The sequence below is a fragment of the Cheilinus undulatus genome, linkage group 15 (assembly GCF_018320785.1).
Source record: "Cheilinus undulatus linkage group 15, ASM1832078v1, whole genome shotgun sequence".
In the NCBI taxonomy this organism is placed as follows: Eukaryota; Metazoa; Chordata; class Actinopteri; order Labriformes; family Labridae; genus Cheilinus; species Cheilinus undulatus.
Window position 1 is genome coordinate 7,785,340 of NC_054879.1, and position 12,494 is coordinate 7,797,833.

The 12,494-nt window shown below is 38.5% G+C and overlaps 1 protein-coding gene across 5 annotated transcripts in view; it reads left to right on the forward strand.

Moving 5' to 3' along the window:
* Window positions 1–12,494, forward strand: part of adarb1b (adenosine deaminase RNA specific B1b) — a 229,103-nt gene that overhangs the window by 33,933 nt on the left and 182,676 nt on the right. Inside the window, exon 1 of one of the 5 annotated variants that reach the window (XM_041806677.1) lies at window positions 5,344–5,446. The exons of the other annotated variants lie outside the window; for them this stretch is intronic. The gene's annotated coding sequence lies outside the window, so the exon portion shown is untranslated. Of the gene's footprint in view, window positions 1–5,343; window positions 5,447–12,494 lie in introns of those variants that run through there. 5 annotated transcript variants of the gene reach the window in all.

Here is a 12,494-nt window from a genome sequence, read left to right on the forward strand (position 1 = left end):
ATCGCAGAATCAGTTTTTTCCAGGATCATTAAGCCCTACAACACATCAAACATTAAATTAGGCAAATTTTGGCCCTGTTCATCCCATAACCCAGATAGTTATAAGGGTTCTAAAGTTTATTTTGCCAGATATTTCTGTGGTGTGAACCAAATATTGGAAAGGTGGGCCCAGTCTCTTTATTTTTTTTTTGCTGTAGACTGACAGACCTGGGCAACCAAACACACCTGTCACTCATGTTCTAATACTTTTGCTCACATGAGGAATGGGTGGGTTCAAACAAAAGGTGCTATCTAAAGTTGTGTATCAGATCCAGATGTAAACACCTGGAAATAAAAGTTGAAATGTTGATCTCCTCTCGTGTTCATCTTTTGATATCAAATTAGGGCTGAACGATTTGGGAAAATAATCTAATTGCAATTTTTTTGAGCCAATATTGCGATGCGATTTAATACACAATTATTTCTTAAGTTTCTTATCTCATGTATTTTCCAACAAAAACATGCAATTTCGTACTAAACTATAACCAACACAGTATTAGATTAAACCAGGGCTGAACAATTTTGAAAAAAATATCTAATTGTGATGATTTTGACTCATTTTGCAAATTGGATATGAACTGTTGTATTAAAGGGAGTGATGATTTTATGTAATTCTCATATTTAACAAAAAAAAAACATACAAAAATGAAGAATAGGATTTTTTTGTATGCTATTCTAAAAATATGCCACTAGAATGATTGCATTATATGAAATGCATAATGTCTCTGCTGCAAAAAACAATTTAAACTGGTATTTTGACACAAATTTCAGGTAAAACAAATATTGCACCCTCTTCGATTTAAAAATTACAGCAGGCCATATTGTGATTTAATCTAATTTGCAATTAATTGCCCAGCTCTACATCAAACCCAAATGTTTTCAGTCTACAGCAAAAAAAATAAAGGAATTGGCCCCATCGTTTCAATACTTTGGAGGGGAGTGTAAGTCCGGCCCACACTACTAGATAATCATGCCTATTTTGGGTCAGATCTCTTCTTACCAAAATTTACAAAGGCCCGATAATCAGACAGTTCTGAAGAGTATCTCGCCAGAATTTCCTGTGATGTGAGGTGTGTTGAGAGTGATCTTTCCCTCTCAGACCTGCTCAGATGATTGCCTTAAGTTCATAAATATTAAACATCTTAGATAATTGTTATCAGAAATTGTGTTGTTTGGTGGGAACACCAAGGACAAGATAGGCCGGTAATGTGAAGAATAAAGTAAGATGGGCATCAGAAATAGAGAAGCAATACAGTTGTTTAGGAAAGGAGCTAACAGCTAGTCACATTAGGCTTGTTTACACTAAAGTAGTGTTTGACCATGCAAGATTTCAAGAGTTGAATCTGTGATTGTTGGTGAGTAAAACTGTCATTGTGTGGTTCGCTGTGCTGGTCACCTTTTTGCACCACACATTAAAAGGCAAAAACTGTTGAGTCTGTCAGTATTTGTCAGTATGTGTGAGGTTTCTCACATCCGAAAAAACAGTTTAAATTTAGGATATATCTTTAGGCCTTTTTACACTTCTCTTACTAGAGAAAAGGACAGTGGATAGAGTCAGAAACAGGGATGAGAGAGAGGGAAAGAGACATGCAGGAAGGAGCTACAAGCCAGAGTTGAACCCAGGCCACCCATGTACATGGGGCGCGATCGGGCTGCTAGGCCATCCGCGCCAAAATCAGTTTAAATGAAAGAAAATCTTTCAGTGTGTGCCAGGTTTTAGGCAACATCATGGCTGCACTAATTTCAAATTGAGTAATTAGCGTGTTCAGTGTTGGCAGTCTTGTATGTTGTTGTGTGGTGAAAATGCTAAGGGCAGCTGAGCATGCACTTTGTGGACTGTTATGTGGAACAACTCAATAGCCAATTAGGCAGTGAGCTGATTGAAGAAGTAAGCAAAAAAATTGCAGCAAATTTACTTTACATGCCTCAGCCTTTCACTGCGAAGTGCATAGCCCACGTTCAATACTTGATCCATTGTTTTTCCTTTATCCTTAAAAACTTTGAGGAAAAAAATGTCCAAAACTAAATTTATGCTTCCAAACATCATCCTTTGCTCAGTCTAAAGTTGCACTTGACTTTGAGAAATAATCTGAGCTTTCCAGTTCTTAGAGGCGGTGCTCTGGTTTTAAGAAAGAATCTGGAAGGGTTTGGATTTTACCAGCTTGTGTTTATCATGTTGTGGTTTTTTAAATTTGTAGCTCTACTTTTAACAAAGTTTCTTGAGAATTATTTGACTCATCTAAAAAAAAAGCCCTTTTTTAATGAAAGACATAACTGACCATTTTGTAATGCTCTTTTTTTTTTAAATCAGGACCAACAGCAGAGAAAAAATGCAATTACCAGGTTCATTTTCTCTTCAGTCGATGAAATGATTGAGCTGAGTTGTAACCCAACCCTCTGACCTACATAGACCCACAGGGAAGAATGAGTTCTGTCTGGCAGACAGGGTCCGAACAATGACACACACATACATGAAGTGTTGTGAAGCCTTTAAATGGCAGTGTAACAGCGAGGGGCGTTTGAGACACTGGGAACAACACTTTGAGTAACACTCTGGTTTGTTTGGGATTAGCAGGGCAGATGGTGCCCTCCCTGTGCAGTTTCATTTTAATGACATTTTTTGGCTGTTAAGAGATCCAATTGTCTGAAGAGTCTCAGAGCTACTACTGTAGTAAAATAAACAGACATCACTTAAGTGAGGAGGGGTCAGCATCAGAGCAGAATAATTATGTTAGGAAGATCCTTCTGTTGTAAAAATGCTTTTGTGAATAAAAAAGGACAAAAGAAGAGGCAGGATTACACACCCTCATTTCTGACAGGACTGTAAATCTCAAGTAAAGGAGCGTTTTTTCACTCCGTTTTTGGGCGCTTCTGTTTTTGGGCCGTGCTGTAAGCAGCTTTTGTTGTAACCTGTTCCCTCTTGAGTCAAACACAAAGCTTGTTGTTTGGTTTGACGGCCAGCCACTTTACACTCCCCATTTATAGCAATGACCCCGCCTGTTTACCTCTCATAAACAAAGGCTTATTGTGGCCTTGATCATAACCTGTTTTCCATCTGTAGTGGGAGCCAATGTAGAACAACATTAAAGAGAAATCTCTGCTGTCACGTTCATGTGTGGAGAGTCAGTTTACATGCTCTCCAATAGTGCAGCTATGTGAATGACAGTAGGCTCCCAGGCCTTGAGTTTGACACCCCTGTTCTAGATATTGGCCCTGATTTCCCAATAACTGCATCTTTAATAAAAATCACTGCTACAGTTAGGTCATCTTTTAAAATGCGGCACATTAACATCTAGTAGTAACTAGGGCTGAACGATTTAGAAAAATAATTTTATTGCAATTTTTCCCCCCATGTTGTGATTGCAATTTAACATGTGATTGTTTCCAAGCTTCTCATCTTATGTATTTGCAACAAACAAAAGTAAAAAAAAAAAAATACTAGATAAGGCAAAACTATTTCGAACAAAGGCCAAATGAACTGTTGTTTTGAAGGTAATGATAATTTTTGTGTCATTCTCAATGTTAATTAGAAAACATCTACAAAAATGAGGAAAGTAGGATTTTTCTGCAATCTTTTCTAGCAAAAAATGACACTTGAATGTTTGCATGTGTAGAGCATAACATCTCAGCTGCAAAAATAATTTTACTAAACTGAATTTTGAAACACGTTTTAGGTTAAATAAAAATTGCACCTTCCACATATGAAAATTGCAGCAAGACATATTGCAATTTAATTTAAATTTAAATTAATTGCCCAGCCCTAGTATTAACATCTTGAATTTCTGCTGTTCACCTTAGTTAAGGAATATTCTAGTCATTTATTAGCAACATTTTTTGTTTAAGTCATGTTTGAAGTCCTCGCTAAAATAAAATGATTACAGAAAGTGACTGGTTATGGATGCTGAAACGTGAGCATTTTTCTCGTCCTCTCTCTGGTTTCATTGGAGTAACAAAGCCATTCGAGGACACCACTCCTGGCTCCTTTGATGGACATTTTTCACTACGTTGCCTCTTTTTATAAATCATTATGATTAATAAATGAGTCAGATAGTTCTGGAGGATTACAGCTCTAACTTTGGCAGAGGTCTCTTCAAATTTTGGTGACAAAACATGAATCACTCCAGTTTTTAAACCATCAGCTCATAGAAATTGTCAGCCTACTTACTTTGTTAGATTATCTGTTTATAGTGCCTTAAATGGTGTGACTTAAGCAGAGGCTGCTCTGCTCCATAAATTCCGGCTCTCACACAGTCTGCGTAGTAAAAGGGCCTCTTAATATTCATCAAAGCCTGTCACATTAAGGCTGACTGCTACGTTCCTCAGCCTGTATGAAGGAGGTGTTTGTATCCCACAGAGGAGCACTGCATCCTTACAGTTTGCTGCGGGCTGCAGAGCGGCGCGTTGCAGACTTGGCTGGAATGCGTCAGCAGGCAGGCAGCGCTCGTGCTTTTTGGAAGGAAGATGTAACAGTCCTATTACTCACCTCTGTAGCAGGGATAGTGCTGTGTTGTGCCTCCCAGGGGTTCTGTTCAATCATTGGCGCACACTTTATTACCTTGTTCTGAGAAGTGTGTGTGCTGCAGAGCCCGCTGCTCTTAACTTACGTTTCACACAGGGATTCTTTTTATTTACTGTAGCGTTTTTTGTTTTTGCCGCCCATTTCTGTGTGTTTTAGATGAGTAACCGTGTTTGCAAAGGGTCACATGCGTTCCTTTGGTTCATACCAGCGCCGTGGTGGTGATGCTGCTCTCTGTCTGCATCCACCACAGATGTTCCTATGACCCCAGCGGACAAAACAGGTTTTCCCCTAATTATTCCAACAACATCTGTGCACGAGGCAGAGAGGATGCGAGGAGCGCGTCCGTCCTGGAGGGCGGTCGGCCGTAATCGAACCGTAAATAAGACACGGCTCGGGAGATGTGGGAAGCTTGTGCAAGCAAGCGTGGGTTTTGTGTGTGTGTGGGAGATAGAGAGAGGCCATTTCAATAGTGTGTGTAGCAGGGCAGAGGGGGGAGGGGAGGAGGTGGAATCTGCCATATGGATGAGAGAGGAAGACAAAGGGAGAAATGGAAGGGAGGAGAGACTCAGCGGTCGACGTCAAGTCACTTAAAGCTCCCTGCTGGCCTGGGGGATGCTGACAGCACAGTTTTGTTGATTCACCCCCCCCCCCCCCGTCTTCAACTTGTTCCCCAATCTTTTGCTGTCAGTCTGTGTTCCATGTTGCCCTTGTGCACGCTGCTGTGTTTGTGATGCTCCTCAATCTGTCTCCTCGTCCTCCAGCTCGACCTTCCCATTCTGGTCTCCTCTGTGCTGTCATATCATTGGGTCAGCTGATGCATATGCCTGATGCCTGAGACTGTCTGTGTCTTCAGTTTAAACTTCCACCATGGTTTGACCTTACCCGCAAGGTAGGAGGTGAAGGATACAGACAGTGCACCACAGGGTTTGGTTACAATAGCCAAAGTGAAACCGTACCACTGCTGTAGTATCACAGAGGTGTTGGTTTGCAGAGTCCATATGAAAGCGATTAAAGATGTGCATACCTTGTCCTTTTTTTAATGAACTATACTTAATACAGTGCTACCTAAGGGTGTAATTAAGAGCTAAACAAGCAGACCTGGTGATTCAAACCAGCGCAAACACATAATAAAACAGTTTCATGTAAAAATTAGTCTCTTCCCTGTTGCTTCCAGGGCTGAAAGCCATGCAAGCACTAACGTTAGCTCAACCTTTTTTTTTTTTAAGCTACAGGGCTTGTTTCAAGGTCAGGATTTCTCCAGTGTTTGTTGTTCACAAGGATTTTTCAGAAGCCAAACTACCCGTAGAGGTCTATTCCCCATCCAAAACAAACCGACCAGGTAATTAAGGAAAAGAGGAATAAATCAGTTTCACACGTAACACCCTTCAACCATGTTTTAGATGTTTCTTACTAATATTGTGAGATCCACTGCTTTAATCACTTAAACATCCATAGAGTGTTAAAGTTTTAAAGGGCCAAGATTTAAAAAGTCCTATTGATTTGATCTGAAAGTAATTGGCTGGTATGTGCATTTTTTGATTAGGACACAAGACTAATGTGAGCTTAAATCAGAGTTTGGAACCGTGTAGCGCAAGGTTTTTAAATTTTCCATACTTTAATTACACAACAGGTTTTTAAAGTGGTGATTTTAATGATTGATACTGAGTTCTTCTGTCATATTTTAAACCAAAAGCAGCTGCAAGCGAAAGAGACAGAGCACTGTCTTAATTGCACAAACTTATTGGCAATGTTTAGTCATGATTTGCGTTCAGAAGTTGAAAACAGCACCAAAATAACTAAAAAGTATCGTCCTGCTTTTTAGCACCCTTCTGCTAGTGTACAAAGCATACTTTTGTGACCTTAAAGAGTGGAGCAAGACAGACCGCAGTCTGTTGTTTGGGGTACATTCTGGAGTTCACAGTTCAAATGAGAGTTGATTTTTGATTCAAACTCCCAATTCACAGCACAGTCCCTGTTTTTATAAGGAGGTGTTTGTTTCTGCAACTACTCCCGTCTGCAGTGGAATAAAGAGCTGTAAATAATAATTTGACATTAAATAGCTTGTTAAAATGTGTTCAAGATAATAGATTATATACCATATTTGTAACATTTTGTCAGTCAGTTACCACAATGCAAACATTACTGCTACTTCAAAGGAAACATACATATCAGAAAGTGGTTATTGAAAAAGTGATCATAAATTTAAAGCTTCACTGCTGACTATGCTGTAGTAGTAGGTGTTATGTTTTAACTAGTGACTGTGTTAACTGGTGACCTCACTGCTGAAAGTGTCAGCTGTTGTTGTAGTTACAACATTGTTAAAAAACTGAGCATTTTCTACTATATTCTTAGCAGACATGAATTCAATGAAAAACTGGACAAAGGGGCTTTTGAAGTTGTCTATCTGTTATTTACCCAAAGCACTGGCTCTATCGTCACCGAGAAACTGGTCTTTGACATGAAATAGACCAGTCTTTATCGACTGGGGTTCCTCTGACGTCATCGGGGTGTCCTCAAAGTTCTTGCATTCAACTAAAATTATTATGAATATACAGATCATGAGCGTAGATAATCAAAATCATCTCATTTGCCCTTTGTCTGACATCAAATCAGTGTCAGGGACAGTAAATGTATAGGCTTACTTCCGTATACACTGCACAAAAATGTGCAGTTTTTTCTAGTTCTGCATGTGTTTTTGGCATGACAAACGTGTTGATGTGTTTTTAAGGTCTACACAACTCTTCTGTGAAAGTAAAGGCATTTTAATTATTTTAAGACGGCACTTTAAAATGTATCTTATGAATTCTCTTACTACATGAATCCCTTGGCAGTCATATGTACAGCAGATTTTTTACAAAACACATTTTGACTTGGACAACGAGAGTTTTCTAATTTTCATACACAGAAAAAAGGTTGAGAAATGCTGAAATAGATGCTGTTATTTTTTCAGTACTTCTTTTTACTCCAGGTGAATATTTTTGGATGATGTGCACGAAAGCCTATGAACTGTTCCTGAAGTGGACTAGAATACCAATTTTAAGCACACTTTGCACACGTCAGACGGGCCTTTACACTCAACACGACTAGCAGCAGCTGGAAGAGTGTTTTCCTGAAGACAACAGCTGTTTTGTCCATCTCAGCTGCCGTAGTAGCAGCTCTGTTTGAGGAGACCGTCCTCTGATGAGCGTCCGACAGTTCAGGCCTCCACTTCGCCCATTAATCCCTGATAATTGGACACCTCACGTTACATATTTTTTTATGAATATTTAATAAATATTACATGTTATTAATAATGTCTTCAAATTATATACGATATAAAATCATAAATTATTATATAGATATCTTTAGATCTTATAATCTAATAATCTAAAAATGAATGTTTCTTATATGTATTTTCATAATTGTGTGATGTTAAGAAATTATAATATAGTTCTATATGATCCTATATAAATATAAATATAAAATGTAAAAAAATGATACATAAAAACATGTCATATAACTATATTTTTAAATATTCTCTAAATATTTATGTTTAATAAATATTGATAGATCGGATATTGGAAATTCAATAACATGTATCCCCTATATTACCATTGTAAGAGCCAGTCTTGATAATGCCTTCAGTGCAGCTAACAAGCCACACCCCCTTTAGAAATTTTGAATGGATTTAGAGATCAATATTTGAGATTCTGATGTGGATCTTTTTTGTCCCAACACCTCTCCCAGTTTATCAGGGTTTATTGTGCCAAACTGTGTCAAAACAAACAGTCTGATTCCATTGCAGGTTTGTGTTCCAGTTCTGTGATACAGACCAACATTGAATGTTTCCAGCTCTTCTAGAGACTGCATCTATCATCTGTGTTGAATGGCTCATGTTCAGTTTACCAGTGTAACAGCTCTGTACCTTTGAATTACACTTAGAGGCAATGCTTTTAATCAGAGTGTGTAAAAGGAAGCTACAAAACAAGCTCTTTCTGAGGTTAGATGTGGTGCATTCCAGCGGGCTCCAGACGAATGGAAGCAGTCAACACCACCAAAGGCAACTAACTTAATGGGAGCATTCATGTAGTAAACCAATGCGGGTTATGGTAGCGCCTTTGTTACATTTCAGAAGGCTTCTGGCCTTGCTGAGTGAAAACAGATTTAGGAAACTAGACCACCATCTGTAGGATAAAGACCAGCTATAACCTTTTACCACTTTGTTGTTGAGTTTCCCTCCAAGCCTCAGTTTTTGTCTCGGCTCCCTGTGATAACTGCAGAACCTCCCAAATGTTTTAGAAGAGGGGCAATCTGTTAGAATGGGCTGCCCAGAACTTTTTATCTGTTGGGAAACGGCAGGGGAGGACAAGGCTGGCGTGATACAAGGACTTAAAACTTCTCCACAGTAGCTGACAACAGTCGATACAGCTGTCATAGCCACAGGTGGATCCATGATTGGAATTTTAATCATGAGTAAAAGTAGCGACTGAATTGCTCTCAGTCTCTTCTAATAGCCACATTTTCTGCATTGAGCCGAGCTCTGACTGAAAATGGAGAATCTTTTATAAGCTTTGTTATTTTGAAACTTTTAAATGCAAATCTAACAGGAAGGGTCTCATTTTATACACAATGAATTATGTCAAAAGATAATCATAGTGTTAATATTATGACAACCCAAGCAGAGGGAAATCTCCTTTCATTGTTATTAGAGGCTTTTGATAAAGATTCCTGCTGTAAAAAGAAGAGTGTGCAAAAGTCATCTTCAATATTTAATCTGATGCTCTCTTTCCTTCCGTCTTTGACAACCTATTCTGTCAGTTTTTGATTTTCTAATTCCTTTACACTGATTGTAGATAAAGACAGAAGATCACTGCATCACATTCTCCTCTTGAAAACAAGCTAAGCTGTGTGGCATCACTGATGTCTCTTTTCAAGTGGAACAGAGCATGCATTTACGCACCAAAGCAAACACCAATTAGAGGGTGGGCACGTCTCTGACAACAGATCACAGGAGGCATTAAGTCACTCAGTGTTAAACGCGTTTTTATTACAGGTTCATCCAGCCAACTCAACCCAGGGTCATCACACCTATTCATCAAACACCAGCCACATAAAAAAGTTCTGAAGCCATCTGCAGAACACGGTGTACTCTCTGACACTGGAACAGTCGGCACACTGATTTTAATCACATGAAAAAAAAACATGCAGATGCTTTACTGGAACAGTCATGAGGTTAAAAGTCATGCATTCTTTGGTTACATGTAGCTGTGGTTTCACAGTTAAAGCTAGGGATTTTAATTGGACTCAGAAAACTGGGTTTTAAGTAGAATGTCCAAGGTTAGCAGACTAATTGATGCTCTTGCTCATAAAACTGCTCCAGGATTATAAACAGGTTAGACTTAATATTGATAGCATCTATTCAGGCCTGCATTTCTGCTCGAATGCTTTTCTAAACATCACGATTGTTGGGTAATGCTGTTTTTAAAGGTATCTCATTCCAGGTTTAAACAATTGTAAAACAACTCTTTATGATACATACTGAGAAAAGTAATGTGAGTACTTTTGTGTTACTAAAAATGTAAATGATTCATTAAACATACCCATTATATTGTCCAGACAGTGCAAAGCCTACCGTATGTCTGCCGTATGTTTTGACCCCACCATCATTGCACTACTTAGTTTACAACCCATAATGCTTAACTCATCTACTTTATAGCAGGAGTAACGCTAGCCTTAACGGCTTTACTATGCTAACACTCTTACAGTAAACTCAAGACAGTATGGCTGCTGACAGCTCATCTGAGATGCTGTATACATTCAACTTCATTCATAAGCAAAGTTGAAATCACATTCATGGAATAACCACATTAAATTGGATTGAATTATGTATAGACCTTTTTTAGAAGTAGTCACACAATCTTTGGCTTGCTTTAGCGAAAGCTAACAAAACTACGTAATGCTAGTGGTTACTTCATTAGCCACTGTAACTAAGTTAGCTTTAGCAATGTGAGCTTTAGCAAAGATAGCCAACTCTAACTTAGCTACACAGATAATGAGCTACGTAGTTTACGTAGCATACATAACTGCTTGGTGAGCTTAAACACCAATGAAAGTAACTGGGAGCAAAGAATAGCTGTCTCTGAACACCATCTTTAAGAAAACTGTAGTAAACCAGGCTCAGAAGATCCTAGATGACCCTTCTCACATTTTATTTCAAGAATATGAACTACTCCCCTCGGGTAGGTGCTTTAGAGCCTGTAAATATAAAAGCAATCATTTTAAACTTTCTTTCATTCCTACCTCAATCACACTGCTCAATGAAAAATAGGCTGCAGTCCCACATGCCCCTAGTCTTGTGTATTCTTGTAGTCTTGTGTATATTGGTGCTATTTTTTTTAAGTATGGAAGTTGGAATTGTCAGTATTTATTGTATTAACCCTTATGATGCCTGATGCTCTTAGGCACTTTTATATAACCTAGTATTTACAGACTCTGTACTGTATTCTTAAATCTTGATTTTTGCTCATCAGTGTATGTTTTGAGCTGTGTTAGTTGCACTACTGCCCAAGGCAAGCATATCTTATTTTGTCATATCTTATCTTATCTTATCTTAGTTTAGCTTATCTTGTCCTAGCTTAGCTTAGCTTAGCTTTATCTATGTTAGGTATGTTTGCTACGTAGCTCCCCAGCTGACGTAGCTAGATTGGAATGTTTTCATGGAGAATGTTTTTTTTTCCAATTTACTCTGCTTTAAGAAACATTTTGTAATCGGATTTTTCTTGTCAGGTTTTTAAGTTTTAACTTCTGGTATCCTAACCATTACCTTGACCCTAACCCTAGAGGAGGTTGAATCCAATTTATTTGACAGTTTTTAGCCTGCATTTCTGTTCTGAAATATAAGGCATCTCTGATTAATAGTCTGTTAGCCCTTCTGGCAGTGCTCTTTCAGTGAAACCAACACATGATAATTTGAACTCTAATATGATGTTCTTGTTCCTTTTGTCCAAACCATCGACCTCATGGGGATATTCCCACAAGGTGAAAGTTGCCCTCTTTCCCATCTCATTTGTTGAATTAGCTAGTTGAGCATGCAGACTGAAATAACAGTGGTTTCATCTTCCAGTGGTACACAGCTGCCTACCCAGATGTGAGGGAGAAACTTGGGAGAAATTTAAAATAACTGACAGCTGACTGCATTAGCTAAGCCAACATTTATACCAGTTGAAACAATTCTGTGTTATAGAATATATGAGACTCAAATCTGATACTATTGATAGCCTAAATTGCCACTTAGAGTGGTGGCTGAATAAAAGTACTATAAGAGAGATATATGACAGACAACAGCTCATTATGAGTCCTATCATCAGCATGTTATGTAACATTCATAAACAGGTAACAAAAAGGAGTGTCACCCACTCAAGTCAGTGTATCTAGTGTAAAGCAGAGTAATCAGGTAGAACGTTCCTTTTTTACTTAAAGTTTAACGTCTGTAATAATGGCAACATAAAGAGAGTGTGCATGCTTTGCAGAGTGTCTGTCGGCCTTTCTTTGACAAGGTCTGTGCAGGAATAGATCTGTTCAGTTGACTGGAACCAAGCACTATAGTGACTAGTATCTCCTTTACAATGGCAACAACTGCTTAAAGGTGTTTAAACTGATGGCTCCCTTGTTCCTGACTTTAGAAGAAACTGGCTGTAGCTCTAAGTGAGGTCAAAGAAGCGGCTGTAAACACTGTTGCTCTGTACATTCAGTTTCTCCACTTAAAGTAGGTTAGGTACATAGTTGTTATTTTGTTTGAGTAGTGCCATTGTGAACAGCTACGTCAGGAAATGAAGTGTTATCGGCAGCAGCGTAACAATTCAGCTGGAGAGAAATGAATCTTAAAACTACAGTTGCAGATACAAGGAACTGACAATTCAAAGACTGATGAAAACATCTTAAATATGCATTTACAGGCT